This window comes from Copadichromis virginalis, linkage group LG22 (genome assembly GCF_057382275.1).
Source record: "Copadichromis virginalis isolate Kocher_CV1m ecotype Utaka linkage group LG22, C_Virginalis_male_GT1.1, whole genome shotgun sequence".
Lineage (NCBI taxonomy): Eukaryota > Metazoa > Chordata > Actinopteri > Cichliformes > Cichlidae > Copadichromis > Copadichromis virginalis.
Genome location: NC_140638.1, coordinates 22,752,540 through 22,775,712, shown reverse-complemented (window position 1 = coordinate 22,775,712; position 23,173 = coordinate 22,752,540). Strand labels below are relative to the sequence as shown.

Below are 23,173 nucleotides of genomic sequence, written 5' to 3'. Positions count from 1 at the left end.
TTACCATTGGCTTTAATGCTCGCAGGCTTTGAGAAATAACAAAATATATTTCACTCAGCTTAACTTAAACATGCATCACTTTCAGTGGATTTCTTAGCTGCATTTTAGAAAACGTATGGGCATTCTCGCAGAAGCTGTTTTCATTCCATATTTTTCCTTCTTTTTCCATTTTGCAATTAGATCCTATTTTGTACAACTAAACTATAAATACTCACTATGCACTTAAATGTGGAAACAAGCGCAGCATTAAAAGATTCCCTTTTTAGGCAGCCAGTGTTGGCTATGAATCCCATGGGATGCAACAGATAAAACATAAACGTAGGTACATTTAAAAATAAAGGATAGGAGAAAGTGGGGCACCTGTATTTTTCAAGAATTGATCAGGAAGAGATTGATTATTCTATTTTCAGTTCAGTTTCACTCTTGCTCTGATTGACACCATAAAGCAGGAGACCTAAAACAGTGCTACAGCTGCTGGCATCCAATCTAATGTACAGCTGAATTCAGATATTATACTGTAAAACGTTATCATTGGAATTAAAAAGAAAAGGTAGCCAAATCAGTGTGGGTGCAGTAGGAAATGAAATTAAACTTAATCTATAATCATTTCACATGAACAAACACTTAACAATGATTATGCAAACACCAAAAAAAAAGATGAAAATAACCGTATTACTCATTGTGAACTTTCTAGGAATTCTTGGGTGATGCATTAATACACTCTTGTTATATGTTCTTTGCTACCTTTCTGATTTGATAATTTGAGATATACTTGAGATACACAGTGAATAAGACCTGCTTAAGAGCATTCGGCATCTCTCAGCCCATTAAATCCTCCTTTGAACACGAGAGACACAAAAAAGCATCAATTCCTTCTTTGAGCATCAATAGATTTTAAAAAAGTCCTAAAATAAACAGCACTGCTCAAGCAGCACTGATGGATTACAGCCTTAGACTGAGTAATATTTTGGAGAATTGGATGTTTAAGCTTCAAACTAAAGCAAAAGATTCACTGTGAATTTCAAGAGCATCCAAGAACAAAGAAAAAAGAAAGCACTAAAAGTATTATGGCGCTAAAATGTTACTACTGCCTCAATACCCCTTAGAGTAGTCTGATTAGCTGATAAGGAGTCAAGCTTACTCAGAGCTAAAGAAGTACTGATAATCCTTTCCCCGGGATCGCAATTTTTTAGGTGCTGAAATGAGAAAATTGAGTTCATTATCAATTCAAAACAGGCAACTTATTCCCACTGCACCAATCAGTGAAATGATTTGCATATCAACGCTGTGATTAAAATTGTTAAGCTACTCTGGGTATATGCTTCTCAAAATGAAAACTTTTCAATAATTATTCACCAAAATGTTTGCAAAAAGAAGAAAAAATGGCCACACGTAACCAAAAGCAAGACCTCCTTACATGCAAAAATAGAACTGTAAGGCTATTCAGTTAATTCTCTGGGGTCTAACATTATTCAGCATTTTCTATGTACGCCACTTCATGTTCCAAAGAGTGCACTCGTGTTCATTGGGCTTTATTGTTGGGTCAAAAAAAAGACGCAATTAGATGGCAGATGCCTGACTGACAGCTGGGCTGATAATGCATTTTGTCTGTGACAAAAATAGATCTTCCAGTTGCTCGTTACAAGCTGACCTCAGTTAAAATGAATTGAGTTTGCCTGTTTTTTCGGTCATTCACCAGGATGAAAATAAAGCACTCTAGAAAAAGAAGAAGGGAAAAAAAAAGCACAATTAGTAATGCCCCCCTCCACCCCCTTGTCTCCTTGCCTCTCTCTCCTCCTGCCTCTCAGTCCATTTTTCCTGCAGGCTAATTGTGATTGGCTGATTAAAACAATTACCGAGATAACGGAATCCAATCAACTATGGACGTAAGCATCATGCAGATATGTGGACCACCTGGAATACGTGCTGGATGATTTAGGCATTTTCCCAAACGCTGCACAGTAGATAAGACCAAAACACTGGAAAAAATAAAAAGCCTGATCGATACATGTCTATATGAGTTGCATATGGACATCCAAATCAAGAGATTATGGTTGAGGGGGGGAAAAAAGAAAGACAAAGACAAAACCCCCCACAAAACTATATAATTGAGATGCTTGCCTAAATAATCTTCTGTGAAGTCAGCATGTAGTGGTGTTTATTTCCCTTTTTAAAAACATTTTACATATTCAAATTCTACTGTTGATGATATTGCAATAAACTGTACTGCAGCACTGCAGCGGCTCCTTTTCCCTCTATTTTCACTCTCCTCTCCACCGCATTTTTATCATTCACCTTTAGACCAGTGTTATTATGCAGCTTGTTCCTCTCTGCTTCTCTCTTTTTGCACGCATTTAGCAGGCAAAGTAGATCTGAGACACCCAGATGTTTGTTGAACTGGAAGCCTGCATTGGCAGCAGCTGCCAGCCCATCACAGACGAAAAAAGACAGGAGGCAAAAATATCAGCCTGCAGTTTAACTTTAAAATCCTCTTTCTTCTTCATTTTTTTCCCAGCTTGCTTCCTCCAACATCCATTACTTTGTTTTCACTCCAGAAAGAAAAAGTTGAGTTGATTACAGCACTTATACACATCCAAAGATGTGACATGACCATGCAGTCTTGAATTTGAAATGTTTGTGGAGTATAATTTAATTATGGTTTGCAGTTTGTCGCTTTGGCTAATAAGCAAGTTTATATTTATATATTGACCTGCTAGATAATGAAAAGCCTATCTCTGGGTTGTGGTTCTAAGTCCTTTGGTGGCCATTAGCTCCAGTGCATGCGCTTCACTCCGCACTCATCTTCCAACATCTATTGTCTACTGGCCCAATTTTATTTCTTAACATGTAAAATGTTATGAGAGAGAGCAGTGGCTGAAGGGTGGGAGTGAGCCACAAAGAGACAGGGAGAGATAGAGGAAGAAAGAGGGAGCCTGGCAGGAGGCGGAATCCATTTGGAGCACTTAGTCAGCCAAGAGACCCCAACAACAAAATTGAGAAAGGGAAAATGACCAGCAGGCAGCAGCCACTATGCCAACCCAAGCTTCCAGTGGAATGAGAAAAAATTGAAGTAAAATGTAACCTAGAAATAACTAACTGGTGCATGCAGGCGTGTCTGTTTGGCTTCCTGTCAACAAGCTGCTTCCAGAGCCATTTTGTTTCTGCCACAGCTGCGACACAAATTTCAGAATTTTGTAAAGAGAGAAAAAGCTTTACAGTACTCTGTCCTACTTTTACGATGTTTTGGAAAATAATACAAGCTGAGTCAGCTCTACATGTGGCCATCACGGTGGTGATCAGCGCTACCACTAAACATGAATTTTGTGAATTTATTTTTACTTTTTCCATTTTTAAAATTAACAAATTGTCAAATAGGCACTACTTAACCACAAATCAAGTATTTTCCCAGATTAAATTTCATGTATTACACACATAACTGCAGACACTGAAAATCTATTTAATTCAAATTCTTTTTTTTTTATCTAAATAGCACCAAACTACAACATCATTTGCCTTGAGGCACTTTATGTTGTATGATAAAGAACCTACAACACTGCAGAGAAAACCCCAACAATCAGACGACCCCTACGGGCAACACTTGGCGACGGTGGGAAGGAAAAACTCCCTTTTAACAGAAAGAAACCTCCGGCCAAACAAGGCTCAAGGAGAGCCATCTGCTTTGTCCGGTTGGGAGTGAGGGAGGGAATCAGGACAAAAGACACACTGTGGAACAGAGCCAGAGACTAATTATAACTACCGATTAAATGCAGAGTTTGTGTGTAGAAACACAAAGTGAATGAAAAGAGATTAGCAAAGAAGAAACATCATGGGAAGCCTTCACTAGACTAGGCATACTGCAGCATAGGGAGGATTCAGGGTCACCTTATCAAGTTCTAACTATAAGCTATATCAAAAAGGAAAGTTTTAAGCCTACTCTTAAAAGTGAAGAGGGTGTCTGTCTCCTAAATTCTATCTAGGAGCTGGTTTCGTAGAAGAGGGACCTGAAAGCTGAATGCTCTGTCTCCTGTTACACTTTTAAATATCCTAAGAACAGCTGGATAGCTTTCTGACGAGTTGACCCAATCTCCAAGCTCAGAGTACCTTTATAGCCATGAGCAGAAGCATTTCACTACAAACAAGAAGGTAGGACACAAGAGAGGCAAGTTAAGTATTAGACAGCAAGTGATACAAGAGATACAAACATTGCAAATAGAAGATACACAAGCAGGAATGCTAACGTTAAATCACAACTGTTCTGATTATCAGTCAGGATGCTTTTTGCAAGTGAAGCTTGATTAGTCCAGGGAAGTATGGTAACAGTCAAGGGCAGGATGGAGAAAAGAAAAATGGGAAAAGAAGCTTCCAATTCTTGGCAAGGGTTTGAACAAACTAGCATACAAGGAATGAACACATGGAGACACACATTATATATATATATAAGAGAGAGAGAGAGAGAGAGAGAGAGAGAGAAGAACACCATAGTGCAACGTATTTTGTTACACGTATCAAGCACTATAGCCAGGTACCTGCCAGTGAGTCTCTTATCCTGTAGGTCGATTGCAGATGGTAGTCTTTGTTTTGCTGCGCATCCTTGGTGACACACGAAGTAGTTCTCCACCTGCACCAGGTCCAGCTTAGAGTTTCCCTGGTGGAGCTGGATGGAGTCTGGTGATCTATGAGAGACTCACTTGAAAAGCAGCATGCCCAGCTAGCCCAGTGGCACAGACTCACAAGATGGAAAGAAGCAGGGACAGCTGGTTAGCAGCGATCACTACTGGTGTCTCTCTCAGGGACTAATGAGAAAACGAAAACATACCTGAACAGCCTGCCAAAGTAAAATGTGTAAGAGAAGCCCTGTTATAAAAGTAAATCAGAACTGCCAGTACCTTGCAGTTAAAGAACATGACAGTTCTTTTTCCTTCCATCAAACCTTGTGCAGCTTATAAATCCAATACGCACTGTGTTGTTAGGGTAGGCGGTTAAAAAGGTTAGTGAAAGATGACTTTACACTACAAACAAAACCTAGCCTACATGTTTTATGTAAAAATGTACTTTAACCAACTTTAAAATGTATTTTTTAAATAATTAAAGTGAAATATTGTCAGGATCCCTGTGCCTACCCGGTCGGCTCAGTACGGCTACATATGTTTTGTATTCCTTTTTTTATTTTTTTCCTGCTCTCTCCTTTCCCCTCTTTCCCTCCTCCCTCTGCCTGGGCGGAGCTTACCTGCGGGCTCCTGCCCTTGGCCCACGCACCTGTGGCTCATCACGAGTGATCCAGCTCCTTTATAAGACGGCAGCCCTGTGTTTCTCGTCGCTGGACCGTTGCCGACCCTCGTCAGTGTAACCCCAGCTCAATGACTTCAGAAGTGTTTCATAGCGATTTACCTAACTACCCATTCGTGTCTCTGTGTACAGATTCCCTGGACCTACCCCTGTGTTACCCGAGTGAGTGGAGTGTGAGGAGGAGTGGACGGAGAGTGTGCGTGTCTTTCCCGTTCGTGTGTGGACCCCCGGAGCCCGGCTTTCCCCTCACTTTTGTAAATAATCACCTGGTGCATCATAATAAAGACTCTTGTGCTTTCAAGACCTAGAGCCTGCGCGTGAGTCCGTTCAGTCCCGTTGTGACAAATATGAAACAAAGCCTTGATGGTATTCAAGGACAGTAGCTTACTGTAGATCAAGTGTTTTAGGAAAAGGATTGAAAGTATCTTCTGTCTGAGTGAGGCTAATGATGGATGCAAATCGCCTGGTTTGTGATGCTGAAACAAACTCTAGCCAGCAAACAACTGCAAAATCTTCACAAAGCCTGTGCAAGCTTTTAAGATGGCTAATGATGAGGATCTTTCATAGCTGATTTCTCATCTGCCGATTTGTTGGGTGGAGTAAAACAATTTTATTTCCAGGCGGTGGACCTAATCCTGTTCACAGTAAAAATGAGAGGCTGTCAACCAGATGTCTATTCTCCTCAGCTGCAGTGAGCTGCGAGTGCCCACGAGGCACCTGACAAGCCATCTTTACCATAAGCCTCCACCAAGAGACTGAAAGAGAAAGACAGAGACCTGGTCGATTGCCACACCTGGGGTGAACATCAATCATCATATATCCGTGCCCTGAAAGTTCGGTATGTGAATTAGACAGAACAGTGCTACACTGACATCAGGCCTAGTGAGTAATTTCAAAGAGTTTTTTTGATATTTAAAATCAAACAAGGAAACAAAAAAAACAATGCTGTGAACAAAAACATTAGGATTTTTTAGGAGTAATCACTCACTTATACAAACACACAGATATGCAGCACATAAGTGTTGTTCTTTTTACACATCTATTTTTACACAGTCATGACTGCTGGAAATGATGACTAATGGTTTAGAGAAGTAGATCAATATGAGCAAAGTTCACTCGGAAAAAAATTAAGACATCATCCGACTGTCAAAGCTGTATACACAGCAAGGACTTTACCTTTATAGGCAATATTACTGTTGTGGAAGTTTTCCATTAAATAAAGCCTGCAGACGAGCGGTGAGCGGTAGCTAACATTCTTTAATCAAAACACAAAGAACAGACAAACCACGCTTGTGGAGAGCGTGCATGACCGCGGGGCAGACGGCCAGCAGAGTCTCTCGAGCCTAACATGGCTCTCAGTTAAATGCCTTCTTGAGGAACAAAAGGCAGTACACAGCTGTTTCACACCTTAAGGTTCACACTCCCTTGCTACCTTCCCAGAGTCCTCAAAGAGACAAAAGATTCTTCCTGTGAAGTTGTCTGCTTCCCCCCAACTTCCTTACTAGACCCCCACCATTTGTCTTACTGTATGAGTGTGAGACATGTTAAAATCCAGTGACACCAAGGCAATAAAATAATGTGATTAATACATAAGTAAAAGAAATTCCTATACAATCACACAGACATTTAACTGAATCCAATACCTGACAATGGATGGATGGATTATTATTATTAGTAGTAGTAGTCACTTCAAATGTTTCCTAAATATGGGATTAAAGTATTTCTTAATCTAGAATAGAATAGAATAGAATAGAATAGAATAGCCTTTATTGCCATTGTACAGAGTACAACGAAATCGGAGTGCCACTCCTTTGGTGCAAGATTCAATAATAAATATAAATGTAAAATATAAAAAGTACAATAAAACAATCGCAAGTACTATCTAATCTCATAATAAATACATTTTGATTATATAGGCAGCAACCCGGCTTAGCCACAACTTGGCTTGGGCATTTTATGAAAGTACATGCATAAGGTGGAGAAAGCACACTGCTCCACCCTTCTATACATGGAAAGTGGGAGGCAGATACATCATCATGACCCAATGCAGAACAAAGCAGGCAAACTGGGTGTGTTGATGTGTTAGCATACCAGGTTTGCTGGTACGCCAGCTGAGCTTGACCTGCCTGAATAGAACAGACGTTCTTAAAGCATTATTATATGCTTTAAATGGGAAAATGTCATGTTATGTCAAGCATAAGCAAATCTCATTAATCCACAGTCTGGGCAGATTTGTTTTTTTTTTTAAATGTCAATCATATGACACTGTGAATTTCAATAATTGTAGAATTTATAGCAAGGCTGTTGTATTGTTGGGTTTATTTAAGAAACTGTTGACGTAAGCAAACTTGTCAACGGCACAACATTAGTCCTCAGCAAAAGAATGATGATATTCAATTTCCCACTTGGCATTTAAAAAAAAAAAAGCCCTCAGCGCACATCTGGATTAACGATCATTAAAGGACGAGGTGCCACAGGAAACACGCTTTTGCATAGAAGAACTGCAAACATATTCCATCACCTTGTGCTCTTCTCCCTTTAAACCACAAATCTGATTGCTGTGTTTCATTCAATTTAGTTTGCCATTTGTTGCTAATTAATTTAAATTTCTCAGCTACCAAAAGATCAAAACAAAGCAGATTGCTAAGATCAGGTGATTTCTGTTTATCAACACTATTAAAACGCAATCTGAGTGCTGAGTGGGGTGACTTATGCTTCAAATTACACCGAATTCTTTTAAACAAAAATAATCCTTTCATTACTTAGCTGAATTCATTATTATAAATATGAACTGATGACATGAATAACTATTGAATAGATACAGTCCCAATGCATCTGTTCTAACTGTACCTGCTCTCCTAATCATGAAAGGTTCTTTTTATTTCTATTACTTTTTTGTTCATATTAAAAGTAATGGGAAATACTAGTGAGGGTACATGCAGGGTTAGAGTATGAAATGTACCTCCTCTTACACTATATTCCCAAAAGTATTTGGCCATCTGTCTTCACACGCATATGAATTTGAGTGACATTCTTAATCTATAGGGTTTAATATGATGTCAGCCCACCCTTTGTAGCTATAAGAGCTTCAACTCCACTGAGAAGGCATTCCACAAGGTTTAGGAGTGGGTTTATCAGAATTTTTGACCATTCTTCCAGAAGCACATTTGTGAGGTCAGACACTGATGTTGTATGAGAAAGCTGTCTCCCAAAGCTGTTCTACCGGGTTGAGGTCGGGACTCTGTGCAGGCCAGTCAACTTCTTCCACATCAAACTTGCTCATCCAACTCCTGAAAAGCAACCCCACTCCATAATCTCCTCTCCACAAAATTTTAGACTTGGCACAATGCAGCCAGACAAGTACTGTTCTCGTAGCCACTGCCTAACCCAAACTGATCTATCAGATTTCCAGGCAGACAAGTGCAACTCTTCTCTCCTAGAGTCCAGTGTTGGTATGGCTTACATCATTGCATCTCAAAATTTGCAGTGCACTGATGAAGCTCTTTGTGCACTGTTCTTGAGCTAATCTAAAGGCCTCATGAAGTTTGGGGGTCTGTAACTATTCGCTGAAGAAAATCGAACACTGCGCACTGAGTGTCTCAGCATCAGCCAACCCCACTCTGTGATTTTACATGGCCTACCACGTTGTAGCTGAGTTGCTCTCTTTCCAAAATTCTTCCATTTTGTTATAATACCACTAACAAGTGTGAAATATTTAGTAGTGAAGAAGTTTAACAACCGGACTTGTGGCATCCTATCAAGGTAATACACTGGAATTCACTGAGCTCCTTAGAGCGACCTAGTCTTTCACTGGTGTTTGTAGCAGCAGTCTGTATTGTTAGCTAATTGATTTTACACACCTGAGTGTAACCCTGGAGAGTTAAGGGTTTTAGTGTGTTATGAGTGATGTTAGTATTTTGAGTTCACTCTTAAGTTTTATTAAGTTAAATTATTTTGTTGAGAATTAATAAAATAGAAGATGTCTATAATGTCCTGATGGTCCTTGAAGTATACAGGGGGAAGAAAAGTCCGTTTTTTTCCAAGTGAAAAGCGTGGTTGTTTTTATTCAGTCGGATTGTACGGTGGAAATAAACTATCTGGAAATTGTTGTTAACCAGAAAGGAGTTTGTTACTGCTCGGATTCTTCTGGGTGAGTTAATTTGTTGTGAACAAGAATATTGTGAGTTTAAGCCACTAACGATGACATGCTAGCGGCTATCGCGGCTATTGCTATTAGCCATGTGGCTGTACATGTGTGATTGTGAGGATTAAACTGTATGTTAGAGTTTGTTAGCTTCCTATGACGATGCATGTAAAGATTGTAAGTCATATGTATGCTGTAGATGTTGATATGTTCCTATATCAATCCTTAATTGCGTTCATTGTGAGGTGAATACAGTTTAAAGAAAATGGGGTTGTTTCTTTGTAGTTGTGCTACAACGCTTCACCATCGCCATTTTGAAGCTCCAGGAGAGCCCATTTTATTGGTTACTTTGGTAAGAAGTTATCATTGTCTATGTTTTGGAATATTCTGTCGTTCTTTCTGTATACTGGAAAGGTAAAATACAAATTTGTTAGTATGTATGAACGAAACATAAGAAAGGATATATGTCTAAATGACTGAATATAGATTTTTGAATGTTATTCTGACTGTGTTATACAGGTCAGGTTTTTTTACTTGGGAGTACAGTTCAGTGATGATCCAGTCCAAAGATGGCGAGCCACCCCTCCAGGACCCTTGAGATGATTGCTTTAAGAAGAGAACTAAATTCTTTGGACGAACTGTGAACTGTACAAACTCTACTTAAGTGGTAGGACAGGTTTACACGTCATTCCTCCTTTGCACATCCTGCAAAGAGAATCCTCATTGCTGGACTCACACTTAAGGGTGTCGGCTGACACGAGAGAGAGACTGAGTCAAATCCCCCCGGGGTTGTGTGTGTTTTGTTTATTATTTTCCATGACTTGGGCCCAATTTTTCCTTTCATGTACTGTTATCGTTTTCATTGTATGTATGTAAGATTCTTTAATTGTCAATACAAATTGATCAAACCAAGTTCTCAGAGCGTTTCATTAGTCATCCACTCTGCTCCAGTAGTCGAACCTCAGCTATTGGCCCAACACACAGGTAACCATTTAAATCTGTATCCCAAGTGTTGAAAGGGGTGTTACAGAAAATTGGCGAGTCAGCCAGGAGCAGGTGGCAGACTATTGACGCTTTGTTTTCATTTTTTCTCCTTTTTGGGCAAAAATTCTTATCTCCAGTCATTATAACAGTAATTTGCCAAATTGGTGACATGGAAGTAGTGACACGTGAGCTGGTAAAGATCCCTAACTCTGTCATGGTTGAAGGGTTAACCTGGACTGAGGTGGACAATGAGGTACAGAGCTATCTAGAGACTCATGGTTCTATTAACCGTGTCCTGCGTATAGATGAACCAAACTCAGAGTTCCATAACAATGCAATTGTTGAGTTCACTTTTGGTACCGCGCTGCAAACGCTTGCTCCTTTGTTGCCATTTAAATACAAAAGCCCTACTCGGCCTGATGTGACTTTCCACGTCTGTGCGCTTGCTAGTGTCTATACCCCTGTGGTTAGCAATAGTGCTACTGAGAGTTACATGTCTGAGTTGCAAAACATTGCTAAGTTAACAGGGAAGTCATTTCAGCTTCTTTTGCAAGATGAACTAACTAAGTTGAGCTCTACAATTGCAGCCACAGTAGAAAATGCCCCTGTGGACAGGAGTCAACATGAGGGAAGTCAGGCACCTAATTTCAGCTCGGCATCATTACCGCAAGGTGCAATGCAATCTAGAATTGCTCCTGATACCACTATTCAGGGTGCTGCACTACGCTCAGCTCCAGAGATACAAAACCTGACCAAAGAGCAACATCCGAGAATACAACCAGTGATGGTGAGTTCATGCCCAGATCTAAGCCCCAGTGATCTCAACCCCCCTGAGATACAAAAGGTCGTTGTGGAGCATATTGTGCGAAATGAGGAGGCACCGCCACACCATTATGCTGCCTCACGCCTTCGAGTCTTTTCAGGCCGATTGCCGCGGCCAAATAATGAAACGGATTACGAGACCTGGCGCTCTAGTGTGGAACTTCTTTTAACAGACCCAGCATTGTCTGATTTAAGTCGCTCCAGGAAGATTGTTGACAGCTTGTTGCCCCCTGCTTCAGATTTCATTAGGCATCTTGATTCACAAGCTTTACCTTCTGCATATTTGCAGCTTCTTGACTCAGCTTATGGTGCTGTGGAGGATGGAGATGAGCTGTTTGCTAAGTTTATGGGTACTCTGCAGAATGCTGGTGAGAAACCATCAAACTACCTTCACAGACTCCAAGATGTGCTTAACACCGCTACAAGGAGAGGAGGGGCCTCTGCTGATGAGTTTGATAGGCAGTTGTTGAAGCAGTTTTGTAGAGGCTGCTGGGATGACTCCTTAATAGCAGAGCTCCAGCTTGAACAAAAAATTAAAAACCCTCCTAGTTTTGCTGAATTATTGCTCCTGTTGCGTACTGAGGAAGACAAGCATGCTAACAAGGCAGTACGTATGAAAAAGCACCTTGGTACTTCCAGACAACAGCCAGCCCCACCCAAACAGCATGTTTGGTCTCAACTGAAAACTGCCTGTGTTTGCTCTGAGTCTAAGGCTGTAGCAGAAACCAATCTCCTGAAGAAACAAGTTATTGAGTTACAGGCTCAAATGGCTCAGTTAACCCCCCACAGGAAAAGCAGGGGTAACAACGCAAACTCAAATGCAAAGGTGACTGTGCAGACCAATCCTGCTCCTGAGCAGCCCTTGACAGTGCCTGTTCCAGAGCACCAGCCACCTCCCAGGCCACGCCCGTGGTACTGCTTTCGGTGTGGAGAGGATGGCCATGTAGCCTTGAGATGCAGTAATGAGGCTAACCCCGTGCTAGTAGCAGCAAAAAGGAAGCAATTTCAAAGAAAACGGCAGGAGTGGGAGACACAGAATGGCTCTGTGGACCCACACCATTTAAACTGACAGCAACTCCTGTTGTGGGACAGACAGGAGTTCAGTCTAACACTAGTCCCTCTACCTCCAAGCAAAAAGGCAAAAGACAGACAAAAGGTCAGCCATGTGGGCTGCCACAGAGGTTAGTTGGAAGCAAATGCACTGCTGAAGTGTGTGTTGCAGAGAAAAGAGTAAACTGTCTTTTAGACTCTGGATCTCAAGTTACAACGATCCCATGGTCCTTCTATGAAAGCAATCTGAAGGACCAAGAAATTAAATCATTAGATGATTTGTTGGAGGTTGAAGGAGCTAATGGACAGCAAGTTCCATATTTTGGCTATGTGGAGATAGATATCACTTTTCCCAAAGAGTTTGTAGGAGAGGAGATTGAGATTCCTACTTTAGCCCTTGTGGTTCCAAACATGAGAGAAAAGGCCCAAGAGCAAATTCTCATTGGCACCAATACACTAGACGTGTTGTACTCAAGTGTTGCTACTCACATGAATGAATTTGGCCTACCTGTCCAGTATGGCTACCGAGCAGTCCTCAAAGCCTTGGAGCTTAGGCACAGACAGCAACCAAATGGCAAGCTGGGCCAAGTAAAACTGTCTGGGGGGAAATCTGAGACGATTCCTGCTGGACGGACTGTTGCTTTAGAAGGGGTAGCCCTTGTTGGGAGCTCCTTTAATGAAAAGTGGGCCTTGGTAGAGCAACCAACCACACCCTCCTTGCCTGGTGGCCTACTGGTAGCGAATTGTTTAGTCACATTGCCTAAGAAAAGGGCGAGCACATTGGCAGTGATAGTCAAAAATGAAACCGCCCATGATGTAACGATCACACCAAAAACAGTGATTGCTGAACTCAGTGCTGTTCAACAAATAGTAGCACATAAGTCTGACACAAATGTACCTGACTCTGTCAAAGACAAGAACAATTCTAGTCCAGATTTACAGTTTGACTTTGGAGATTCTCCTTTGTCAGCTGACTGGAAGGAAAGAGTAACACAAACATTGAAGTCAATGCCAGAAGTGTTTGCTCACCATGACCTCGACTTTGGTCATGTAGGTCAGGTCAAGCATCACATCAGACTTCACGACCAGACACCTTTTAAGCAGAGAGCCCGGCCAATACACCCACAGGATGTTGATGCCGTGAGGAAACATTTAAGGGAGCTGTTGGATGCAGGCGTGATTCGCAAATCTGAGTCTCCTTTTGCGTCCCCTATTGTGGTGGTCCGGAAGCGTGATGACTCCATCCGTCTCTGCATCGATTACCGCAAATTGACAATCAAGGACGCCTATGCCCTTCCCAATCTTGAAGAGGCTTTTTCAGCTCTCACAGGCTCAAAGTGGTTTTCGGTTTTAGACTTGAAATCCGGCTACTACCAAATTGAAATGGAGGAGGCCGATAAGGAGAAGACAGCGTTCGTGTGTCCCTTGGGATTTTATGAATTTAATAGAATGCCTCAAGGAGTCACAAATGCCCCCAGCACCTTCCAGCGCTGCATGGAGCGTTACATGGGTGATCTGAACCTGAAAGAGGTGTTAGTTTTTATTGATGACCTTATCATTTTTTCAGACACAGTTGAAGAGCACGAGAGGCGCCTTCTGCATGTTCTGAATCGCCTGAAGGAATATGGTCTCAAACTTTCACCAGGGAAGTGTAAGTTCTTTCAGTCTTCTGTCCAATATCTAGGCCATATTGTTTCTCAGAACGGAGTTGAGACTGATCCAGAGAAAACTAGTGCCCTGAAAACCTGGCCAAAGCCATCTAACCTAAAAGAACTGAGGTCCTTCCTTGGGTTCAGCGGTTACTATCGCAGGTTTATTCAGGATTTCTCCAGAATTGTGAAGCCGCTGAATGAGCTAACAGCCGGATATCCTCCAACCTGTAAGAACAAGGAAAGAAAGGCCAATGTCAAGTACCGCAATCCTAAAGAACCATTTGGTGAGCGCTGGACTGCTTCTTGTCAACAGGCTTTTGACACCATAATCGAGAGGCTCACTTCAGCACCTGTCTTGGGTTTTGCTAATCCTAAACTTCCCTACCTGCTCCACACAGATGCGAGTACGACTGGGTTAGGTGCAGCCTTATACCAAGAGCAAGATGGTGAGCTTAAGGCTATAGCATTTGCAAGCAGAGGGTTGTCTAGAAGTGAAGCTAAGTATCCAGCACATAAGTTGGAGTTCCTAGCCCTTAAGTGGGCTGTCACAGAAAAGTTTAGTGACTACCTTTATGGGGCTAGTTTCACTGTGGTCACCGATAGAATATATGTAAGGGGGTTGCTAACCTCTGCCAAGCTTGACGCAACTAGTTATAGATGGCTGTCTGCTCTCTCCACCTACTCATTCAAGCTGCAGTATAGGGCTGGAAAACAGAATGTGGACGCAGATGCATTATCACGAAGGCCACATGGTGGACTCATAGATGATCATATCTCAGTGAAAGAGAAGGAAAGGATCTGTAAGTTCACTGCCAACCATCTATCAGAAACGGAAACTTCAGAGGTCATTCAACCAGAGGTGATCAAAGCCATCTGTGAGCGGCATGACATCTATTTTGCTGGTGAAGGTTCTGAGTGCTCTGATCACTCAGTTGCTTTGGTTGAGTCCATAGCACTCAGTCCTGAAGCCCTGCCACCTTGCTTCCAAGGGAATGACAGTCATGGGCTGCCAGTTATCCCCTTTTTCTCATTTGCTGAAATCTTAGAGAAACAGCAAGCAGACGCAAGCATCAGAGAAATAATTACTCAGTTGGAAAGTGGTGAGACACCTCCACCTCAGGTGAGAAAGGAGCTCCCTGAGTATGGACTCTTGTTGAGAGAATGGAACCGGCTAGAGCTCAAAAATGGAGTCTTGTTTCGCAAGAGACAGGGAGTGATGGGAGTGACTCATCAACTTGTCTTACCAAGAGAACTGAGAGGCATGGTACTTGAAAGTCTTCACGACGACATGGGCCATCTTGGTGTTGAACGCACCCTTGATCTAGTGAGAGCTAGATTTTATTGGCCTAAAATGTCCTCAGTGGTTGAAGAAAAGATTAAGACTTGTGATCGCTGCGTAAAAAGAAAAACGCCACCAGAGAGAGCAGCCCCAATGGTTTCAATAGCGACCACCAGACCATTGGAATTAGTCTGCATGGACTTTCTGAGTGTGGAACCAGATCAAAGTAATACCAAGGACATATTAGTAATAACGGATCATTTTACTAAGTATGCCCTCGCAATACCAACGCCAAACCAAAAGGCGACTACCGTGGCTAAGTGTCTGTGGGAACATTTTATATCACATTATGGGTTCCCTGAAAAACTCCATAGTGATCAGGGCCCCGATTTTGAGTCCCGTACCATTAAGGAGCTGTGTGAAATGGCAGGAATCCGGAAGACACGGACAACCCCGTACCATCCAAGGGGTAACCCTGTTGAGCGTTTTAACAGAACGCTGCTGCAGATGCTAGGCACTCTAAATAATAAGGACAAGTCACGTTGGAGGGACTATGTTAAGCCTCTTGTGCATGCATACAACTGCACAAAGCATGAAGCCACAGGGTTTGCACCTTATGAGCTTATGTTCGGGAGACAACCAAGACTCCCTGTGGACTTAGCTTTCGGGCTTCCTGTTGATCCTCTGCCATTGTCTCATTCACAGTATGTGCAAGGCCTGAAGAACTGCCTGAAAGAGAGTTATGAGCTTTCAAGCAGAAATGCTAAGAAATCTGCAGATCGTAACAAAACTAGGTTCGACCAGAGAGTTACAGGGTCTAGCCTTGAACCAGGGGATCGAGTGCTAGTTCGAAATGTGAGACTGAGGGGAAAGCACAAGCTAGCAGACAAATGGGAGGCAGATGTGTATATAGTTGTGTCACATGCTAATGACCTTCCCGTGTATACAGTGCGGCCTGAGGCTGGAAATGGTCCTTTGCGCACTTTACACAGGGACCTCCTGTTGCCCTGTGGGTTTCTGCCCGTAAGTGCTCCTGAAACCCCAGTACCGCCAACAGTGCGAAGGCCAAGAACCCGTCAAAACCCAGGTCATGTAAACGAATGCTTTGATGATGTCATGTCAGACGAAGAAGAAGTGTATCCTTCAAGGGTTGTACTTTTGGATCCAGCTGCCTCCACCCTAATGCCCAAGGTTGACCACGTTTCATCCGACATTCCACCAGAGCAGCACGTTACTGACAATGTGATCCCTCTTAGCAGAGTGGTCGTTCCCGGAGCAGTTTCAGATGAAATTGAGGTGGAAATTCCCATAGAAGCAGGGGAGGAGCCCCCAGCCACAAGCTCACCTCAGGTCAGCTTTCTTGACCTTGAAGAGCCAGGAAGAACGGGAGGTGATGAAAGTGAATCTTCTGGGAAGGATAGTGAGATTTCAGTGCCCCTCATTTCACCTGTTGGGGAATCTCAGCTGCTTGACATTGAAGGTACACAAGATGTTCCTGAAACTGATGACATAGCTAATTTAACCCACATAAAAGAGCCATCAGAGGGGTTAGATGAGGCTGTCAGATGTTCGAACAGGCAGCGAAGTCGACCAAAGAGACTCCATTATGCTGAACTTGGAAACCCTTTAATAGAGGTGGTTCAGTCACTTTTTCATGGTCTGGGTGCTGCTATAATAAGGTCAATGGATGCTGCAGAACCGTTATGGTACAATCAAACCACCATCCCTCCTGTCGACCCAGTAACAACACAGCCGCAGAGAAGGTGCACGGGGACGTGCCACCCTTCAGTGGGGGAGGGTGCAACCCTGGAGAGTTACTAAGGGTTTTAGTGTGTTATGAGTGATGTTAGTATTTTGAGTTCACTCTTAAGTTTTATTAAGTTAAATTATTTTGTTGAGAATTAATAAAATAGAAGATGTCTATAATGTCCTGATGGTCCTTGAAGTATACAGGGGGAAGTACCGCCTCCTGCCGTTCACTGCGTAGCAGTTAGGGATATCAGGAGAGAGGGAGAGGAAGAAAAGTCCGTTTTTTTCCAAGTGAAAAGCGTGGTTGTTTTTATTCAGTCGGATTGTACGGTGGAAATAAACTATCTGGAAATTGTTGTTAACCAGAAAGGAGTTTGTTACTGCTCGGATTCTTCTGGGTGAGTTAATTTGTTGTGAACAAGAATATTGTGAGTTTAAGCCACTAACGATGACATGCTAGCGGCTATCGCGGCTATTGCTATTAGCCATGTGGCTGTACATGTGTGATTGTGAGGATTAAACTGTATGTTAGAGTTTGTTAGCTTCCTATGACGATGCATGTAAAGATTGTAAGTCATATGTATGCTGTAGATGTTGATATGTTCCTATATCAATCCTTAATTGCGTTCATTGTGAGGTGAATACAGTTTAAAGAAAATGGGGTTGTTTCTTTGTAGTTGTGCTACAACGCTTCACCATCGCCATTTTGAAGCTCCAGGAGAGCCCATTTTATTGGTTACTTTGGTAAGAAGTTATCATTGTCTATGTTTTGGAATATTCTGTCGTTCTTTCTGTATACTGGAAAGGTAAAATACAAATTTGTTAGTATGTATGAACGAAACATAAGAAAGGATATATGTCTAAATGACTGAATATAGATTTTTGAATGTTATTCTGACTGTGTTATACAGGTCAGGTTTTTTTACTTGGGAGTAAAGTTCAGTGATGATCCAGTCCAAAGATGGCGAGCCACCCCTCCAGGACCCTTGAGATGATTGCTTTAAGAAGAGAACTAAATTCTTTGGACGAACTGTGAACTGTACAAACTCTACTTAAGTGGTAGGACAGGTTTACACGTCATTCCTCCTTTGCACATCCTGCAAAGAGAATCCTCATTGCTGGACTCACACTTAAGGGTGTCGGCTGACACGAGAGAGAGACTGAGTCAAATCCCCCCGGGGTTGTGTGTGTTTTGTTTATTATTTTCCATGACTTGGGCCCAATTTTTCCTTTCATGTACTGTTATCGTTTTCATTGTATGTATGTAAGATTCTTTAATTGTCAATACAAATTGATCAAACCAAGTTCTCAGAGCGTTTCATTAGTCATCCACTCTGCTCCAGTATTCGAACCTCAGCTATTGGCCCAACACACAGGTAACCATTTAAATCTGTATCCCAAGTGTTGAAAGGGGTGTTACATGAGGCCTGTAGAAGTGATTGAAATGGCTGGATTCAAAGATTTGGCTTGGTGAGTGAACACATTTTTTTTTAATTCATAAATACAGTATGCAAACAGCTGTAAAGTGGCCAATTGACAATTCAATAAGGAGAGATCATTTAAAAGAACTAAACATCATTTACTGAATCTGTCAATTAGACTTCAATGCCACATAGCAGAGCAGAATCCAGGACATGAAACAGAGGCAGACTGGCTTGCAAAAAGCATGCAAGGATATGATTGGTACAGAGTGATGATGACAGATTTGAGTTTGACAGTGTGGGACAGCATAAGTGATGTAAAAAACAGATTGGCAGCCTAAACACCAAGAAATGTAGCCAGATGAGTAAATACAAATCTTCCTTGTTGAACACATACGCTTCTTTAGTTTGCGTCCTTAGTGATCCCTGTAGTATGTAAAATCATATTTGACTGTTAAATCAAATTGACTTGAATAAAAATGGATGGTATGCAAGGAGAACAGAGCTGAATGAAAACTATAGTAGATGCCAATATTTTTCTTTGAAAGAATACTATCTAGATACATAAGAAACCTACACAGAAAAAGTGTTGTTTCTCCATTGTATTTGTGTCTTAAAACATCTTCACGTGTTCCTACAGATAGTACGCTTTTGTTTGTGCTGTGAAGTCTTTTTTGTTTTTTTCACAAAGGTTGTATTATATGAGGAAGTCAACATTTGCAAACTTAACTTGAGATGAGAGTTACTAAGCAACCACCAGCCATTGGTACTGGCATAATAAATGCAGATGCTAGTCATTTCCTATACACTACTCGCCTACAACAGCACAGCCATCTGACTAAAACTGTAGTTATTGTGTTACCAAAAGTGCTCTGACTGCATGCATACAGGAGATTTTCAGGTATCTAGCAGCTAATCTTTTGTGTCTTGTACTTTATTGATGGTGTGGGGGGTCTGTGTGTGTCTGGCGTGTTCTGGCACATCCTGTGGATGCTCAATCAGTTTGGGATGTGGGGGGTTTGGAGTCTGGCTCAACACCTTGTAATAATCTTTGAACTGCTTCTGAACAATGTGTCATGTTACAGAGTATGGACCAGTCACATGGATGGTAGGTAGCAAAGTAACATCCACATGAATTCCAAAACCCAAGTTTCCAAGCAGAACGCTGCAATATAACAAGATGCAGTTTACTTACAGTACACCACCTGTCTAAAGCTTAAAACCACTTTAACACCAGATGACCTGTTTCTGGCTATTTCTATTCATAATGTTGAAGCAGATATTCCATGAAGAGTCCATATATATTAGATGTTTTAAAGTTTAAATTCAGCTCCCTTGTGCCTTCAGCTGTCTGACATTTATTTCTTCATTTCATTCTTTATGTTGTATCTCTGGCTTTTCCTTCTTAAGATTATAATTGATAATGTATATGCTGACCAGAGCAAGACCAGAGGAACAATAGTTAGAACCAGTAACCTTCCAATGTACACATGGGCATGCATGCTTTAGTCTCTCTAGTTTAAGTTTAGTACTGTTTTTGTGTTTCACTTTAGGGCTGCTCAATTAATCGAATTTTAATCACGATTACGATCTGGGCTTTTAACGATCATTAAAAATGACTGAGCCGATTATTAGCCCCTCCCTCGTTTATCCGCGACACCTTAAAGGCCGGTCCGTGAAAATATTGTCGGGCATAAACCGGTCCGTGGTGCAAAAAAGGTTGGAGACCACTGATTAAGAGGACCCGAGGGAAGCTCGGAAAGCTAAGCAGAAGTTATTTGGAGAGGAGAGTGACTGCCGTTGGTTGAAAAGAGAGGTAAAAAAAAAAAAAAAAACTTCAGTGGTGTTGCACACTATTTTATATTATTTTTTAAAGTCATTGTTAACCCTTTAAAGCCGGTCAGAGCAGCACGCTCCGTTTTGTGTAACTATTTTTAAATCCCTGTAGAACCTGGACCGTGTAAGCTAGCGCAATAATTTATTTTGCATATGAAACCAGAGGAGTTGTACTTACATCTCATACCATCAGCTTGTCCTCGGTCACGGTTTCCTTCCACATATAGCTTTGCAAAAATTGCATAAAAAGCTCTTGCAGGAACAAAAACATAATATTCCAGAAACACGCTTCGCTGATCCGATCAGCTGTTCGTAACACTTCCCACAGTGAAACAGGCGTCAGCGCGAACTATCACATGTCCGCCATTTCCTGGCCGAAACCGGAAGTGACGTCATTTTCGCGGAAATGTAGTTTTGTTTTTTTTTTTACTTGTAGGCCTTAAAGGCCTATACTGGTCATGTTTGACTTTTCTGAATAGTTTCTGGGATGCTTAGAACTCGAATTGCACTGCTGGAAATAGTTTATTTTGATGCACCTGCTGTTTTCTTTGAAAATTTGCATCATAGGATTGTTTTTTTGTTTTTCCTGCAGTATATAAAAATTGGTGTATCTCCAAAATAAAACTATGAACACACTCAAAATAAGTTTCCTGTTGTTGTAAACCATTTTTTGCAACTTTTTTGTATTTAAAGTTTTGAGGGATAAACCTCTTAAATTTCTCCAAGTAGAAATATATGTAAAAAAACAAACAAAAACGATTTTCAATTTTTTTTTGTAGTTTATTGCACTTTTTTGCAATTAATGTAGTTACTATGGACTTAATGCATACATATTATTAAAATATGGGCTATAACAGTTGTATAGCAACTTGAAATGCTCCCATAAATGGCACTACAACATGTAAAAAAATAATATAAGCTCTGGCGGACTTGGTTCTATAGTAGGTCTTAAAGGGTTAAATAAATATCGTCAAATAATCGCGATCTCAATTTCAGTGAAAATAATCGTGATTATCATTTTTGCCATAATCGAGCAGCCCTATTTCACTTTATGCCAGCATTAAAGCTGTGTTTTTGAGTTTACGTTTCGTCTCCGTGAGTTTGCGTTTGGGTCCTCTCCTGCCTGCCACACAGCCGAATCATGACAAATATAGTCAGTTTTCTTCATATAATTTGCAAAAATAAATGAGAGAGAGACAGAAAAAGAGTTTAGACCCACTGATTGCAACTGATCAGTCCTAAATTCATTCTGCAGAAAAAAGTCAATGAATCCAAACTTAAGATAACACAAATTATGTTCAGCAAAAAAGAAAGAAAGGGGGGTATGCAGGTTTTGCTTTAACCCTCCAGAACCCTCTCACCTTCATGGACACAGTCTAGGACTTTGTAGAGACACAGACAAATGTGATATGGCCTTAATCTACATCAAACGCACACACCCGTAGTGATATCTTCAGCAATTTCTGATCCTGTAAAAAAAATAAAGGAAATTCACTGACCTGCAGCAAGTTCTGTACCACGTTTGAAACAACCTACTTGCCTATTACCTTGTAAAAATTGTGTCCAAGTACACCTGCTATATATCTGAGGCTGCTCACTAAACAAAGCCAGAGTCAAATTCTGCTTTTTCATGCTGCCTGTGTCTCAGCATTATGCACTAAGTGTCTTTTAGCATGGGTGCCTTAACACAATAGTCCCAGCAGTATTGGCTCCTGGCAGGTTCTTCCCATTTTAAAGGCCTATAAAACCTGCATTGGGAGGCTGGGGGGGTGGGGGGTGGAAGAGTTATGTCACAGATGTATCATTCATGAGACGGCGGCTCTCATCCCATTTGGACATTTGTGTGATGCACTTTGATTTTCCCTTGCTGATTTTTTTTCATTTTCAGTCAATTTGTTCTTTCGCTGTCACTTGCTGATTCGGTTTAGACACTAAAAAGTACTTGGCTAGATTTAGGAAAGATCGTGGCTCAAAGTACAATACACCCCTTCAGAAGAGTAGTCCTGCACTTTGAAAATTGAAGGCTTGTAGATGACAGACCCGTCTCTCTAATGCCATAACCCAGTGCAGCACCAAATGACACCTTGTGGATAACTCATAAAACAGCATTATTTTATGCCCCAGGAAATGACAATGGGCTGACCAGAAAGAGAGAAAGCAGTGTGTTCAACAAAACTACACCCACCCCAGACACAGCCTGTTCACCTTGCTGCTGCCTGGCAAGCATTACAGAAATATTAGCTGTCGCGCTACCAGACGCTGAAGCTGTTCCTTACCTCAGGCAGGCTGCGAGGGTGCTTCATTCATAATCCGCTTTCCACTCTGTTTTATTTTTGTGACTTGATTATTTATTCATTCATTTCTAACTTTTTTCTGTTTGCTTTTTATAAAAAGGACAACATCAGCAATTTAGTCATAGAGTGTTGTTCTGCACTACGATAATGAAACTTTAACTTGAATCAAATTGTGATACAAAGGCTTCAGTACGAAACAGTACAGAACTGCTCAGCTGTGACTGACAGAGGCATGCATCATTTATAAAAACAAACTTTTAAAAATTGTTTTACACAGTGAACACAGCGTTAGACAGAGGACAAAGACTAAAGAAGTGAAAACAGGCAGATTTATTGAAGATACACAATAAAGCTGAGTGCTTTCTTTTTCTTTGTATTTCTTTTTTAACCGTACTATGACTCTACCCTCGAGAGCAACAGCAATGTGTGGTAAATAACTTGTTATAAAAGATTTTTTTTGTTATTGTAGTAGCACTTTTCCTCATTCTTTTATCAATTAAGTACCAGGCAAGGTTATCTGCAAATGCACGTGGTATTTGGGCCAAAGTTGTGGGCAGCAGTGCTTTTGCTGGCCTACTCTGCTTTTTAATACACAGTAATTTTGGTTAAAAAAAAAAAGTGTGGCATACAGTACAGAAAAACCCCAGTGGTGTGGA

The 23,173-nt window shown here is 41.3% G+C and overlaps 2 long non-coding RNA genes across 2 annotated transcripts; both read left to right on the top strand.

The window, feature by feature from the left end:
- Nucleotides 1–5,115: 5,115 nt before the first annotated feature.
- Nucleotides 5,116–5,587, top strand: LOC146683377 (uncharacterized). The gene is made up of 2 exons (XR_014917743.1): nucleotides 5,116–5,337; nucleotides 5,419–5,587. It is a non-coding gene; the product is annotated as an uncharacterized LOC146683377 (long non-coding RNA).
- A 3,616-nt stretch (nucleotides 5,588–9,203) lies between these two features.
- On the top strand, nucleotides 9,204–10,342 carry LOC146683376 (uncharacterized). Its single transcript, XR_014917604.1, has 2 exons — nucleotides 9,204–9,436; nucleotides 9,716–10,342. It is a non-coding gene; the product is annotated as an uncharacterized LOC146683376 (long non-coding RNA).
- Nucleotides 10,343–23,173: the final 12,831 nt, after the last annotated feature.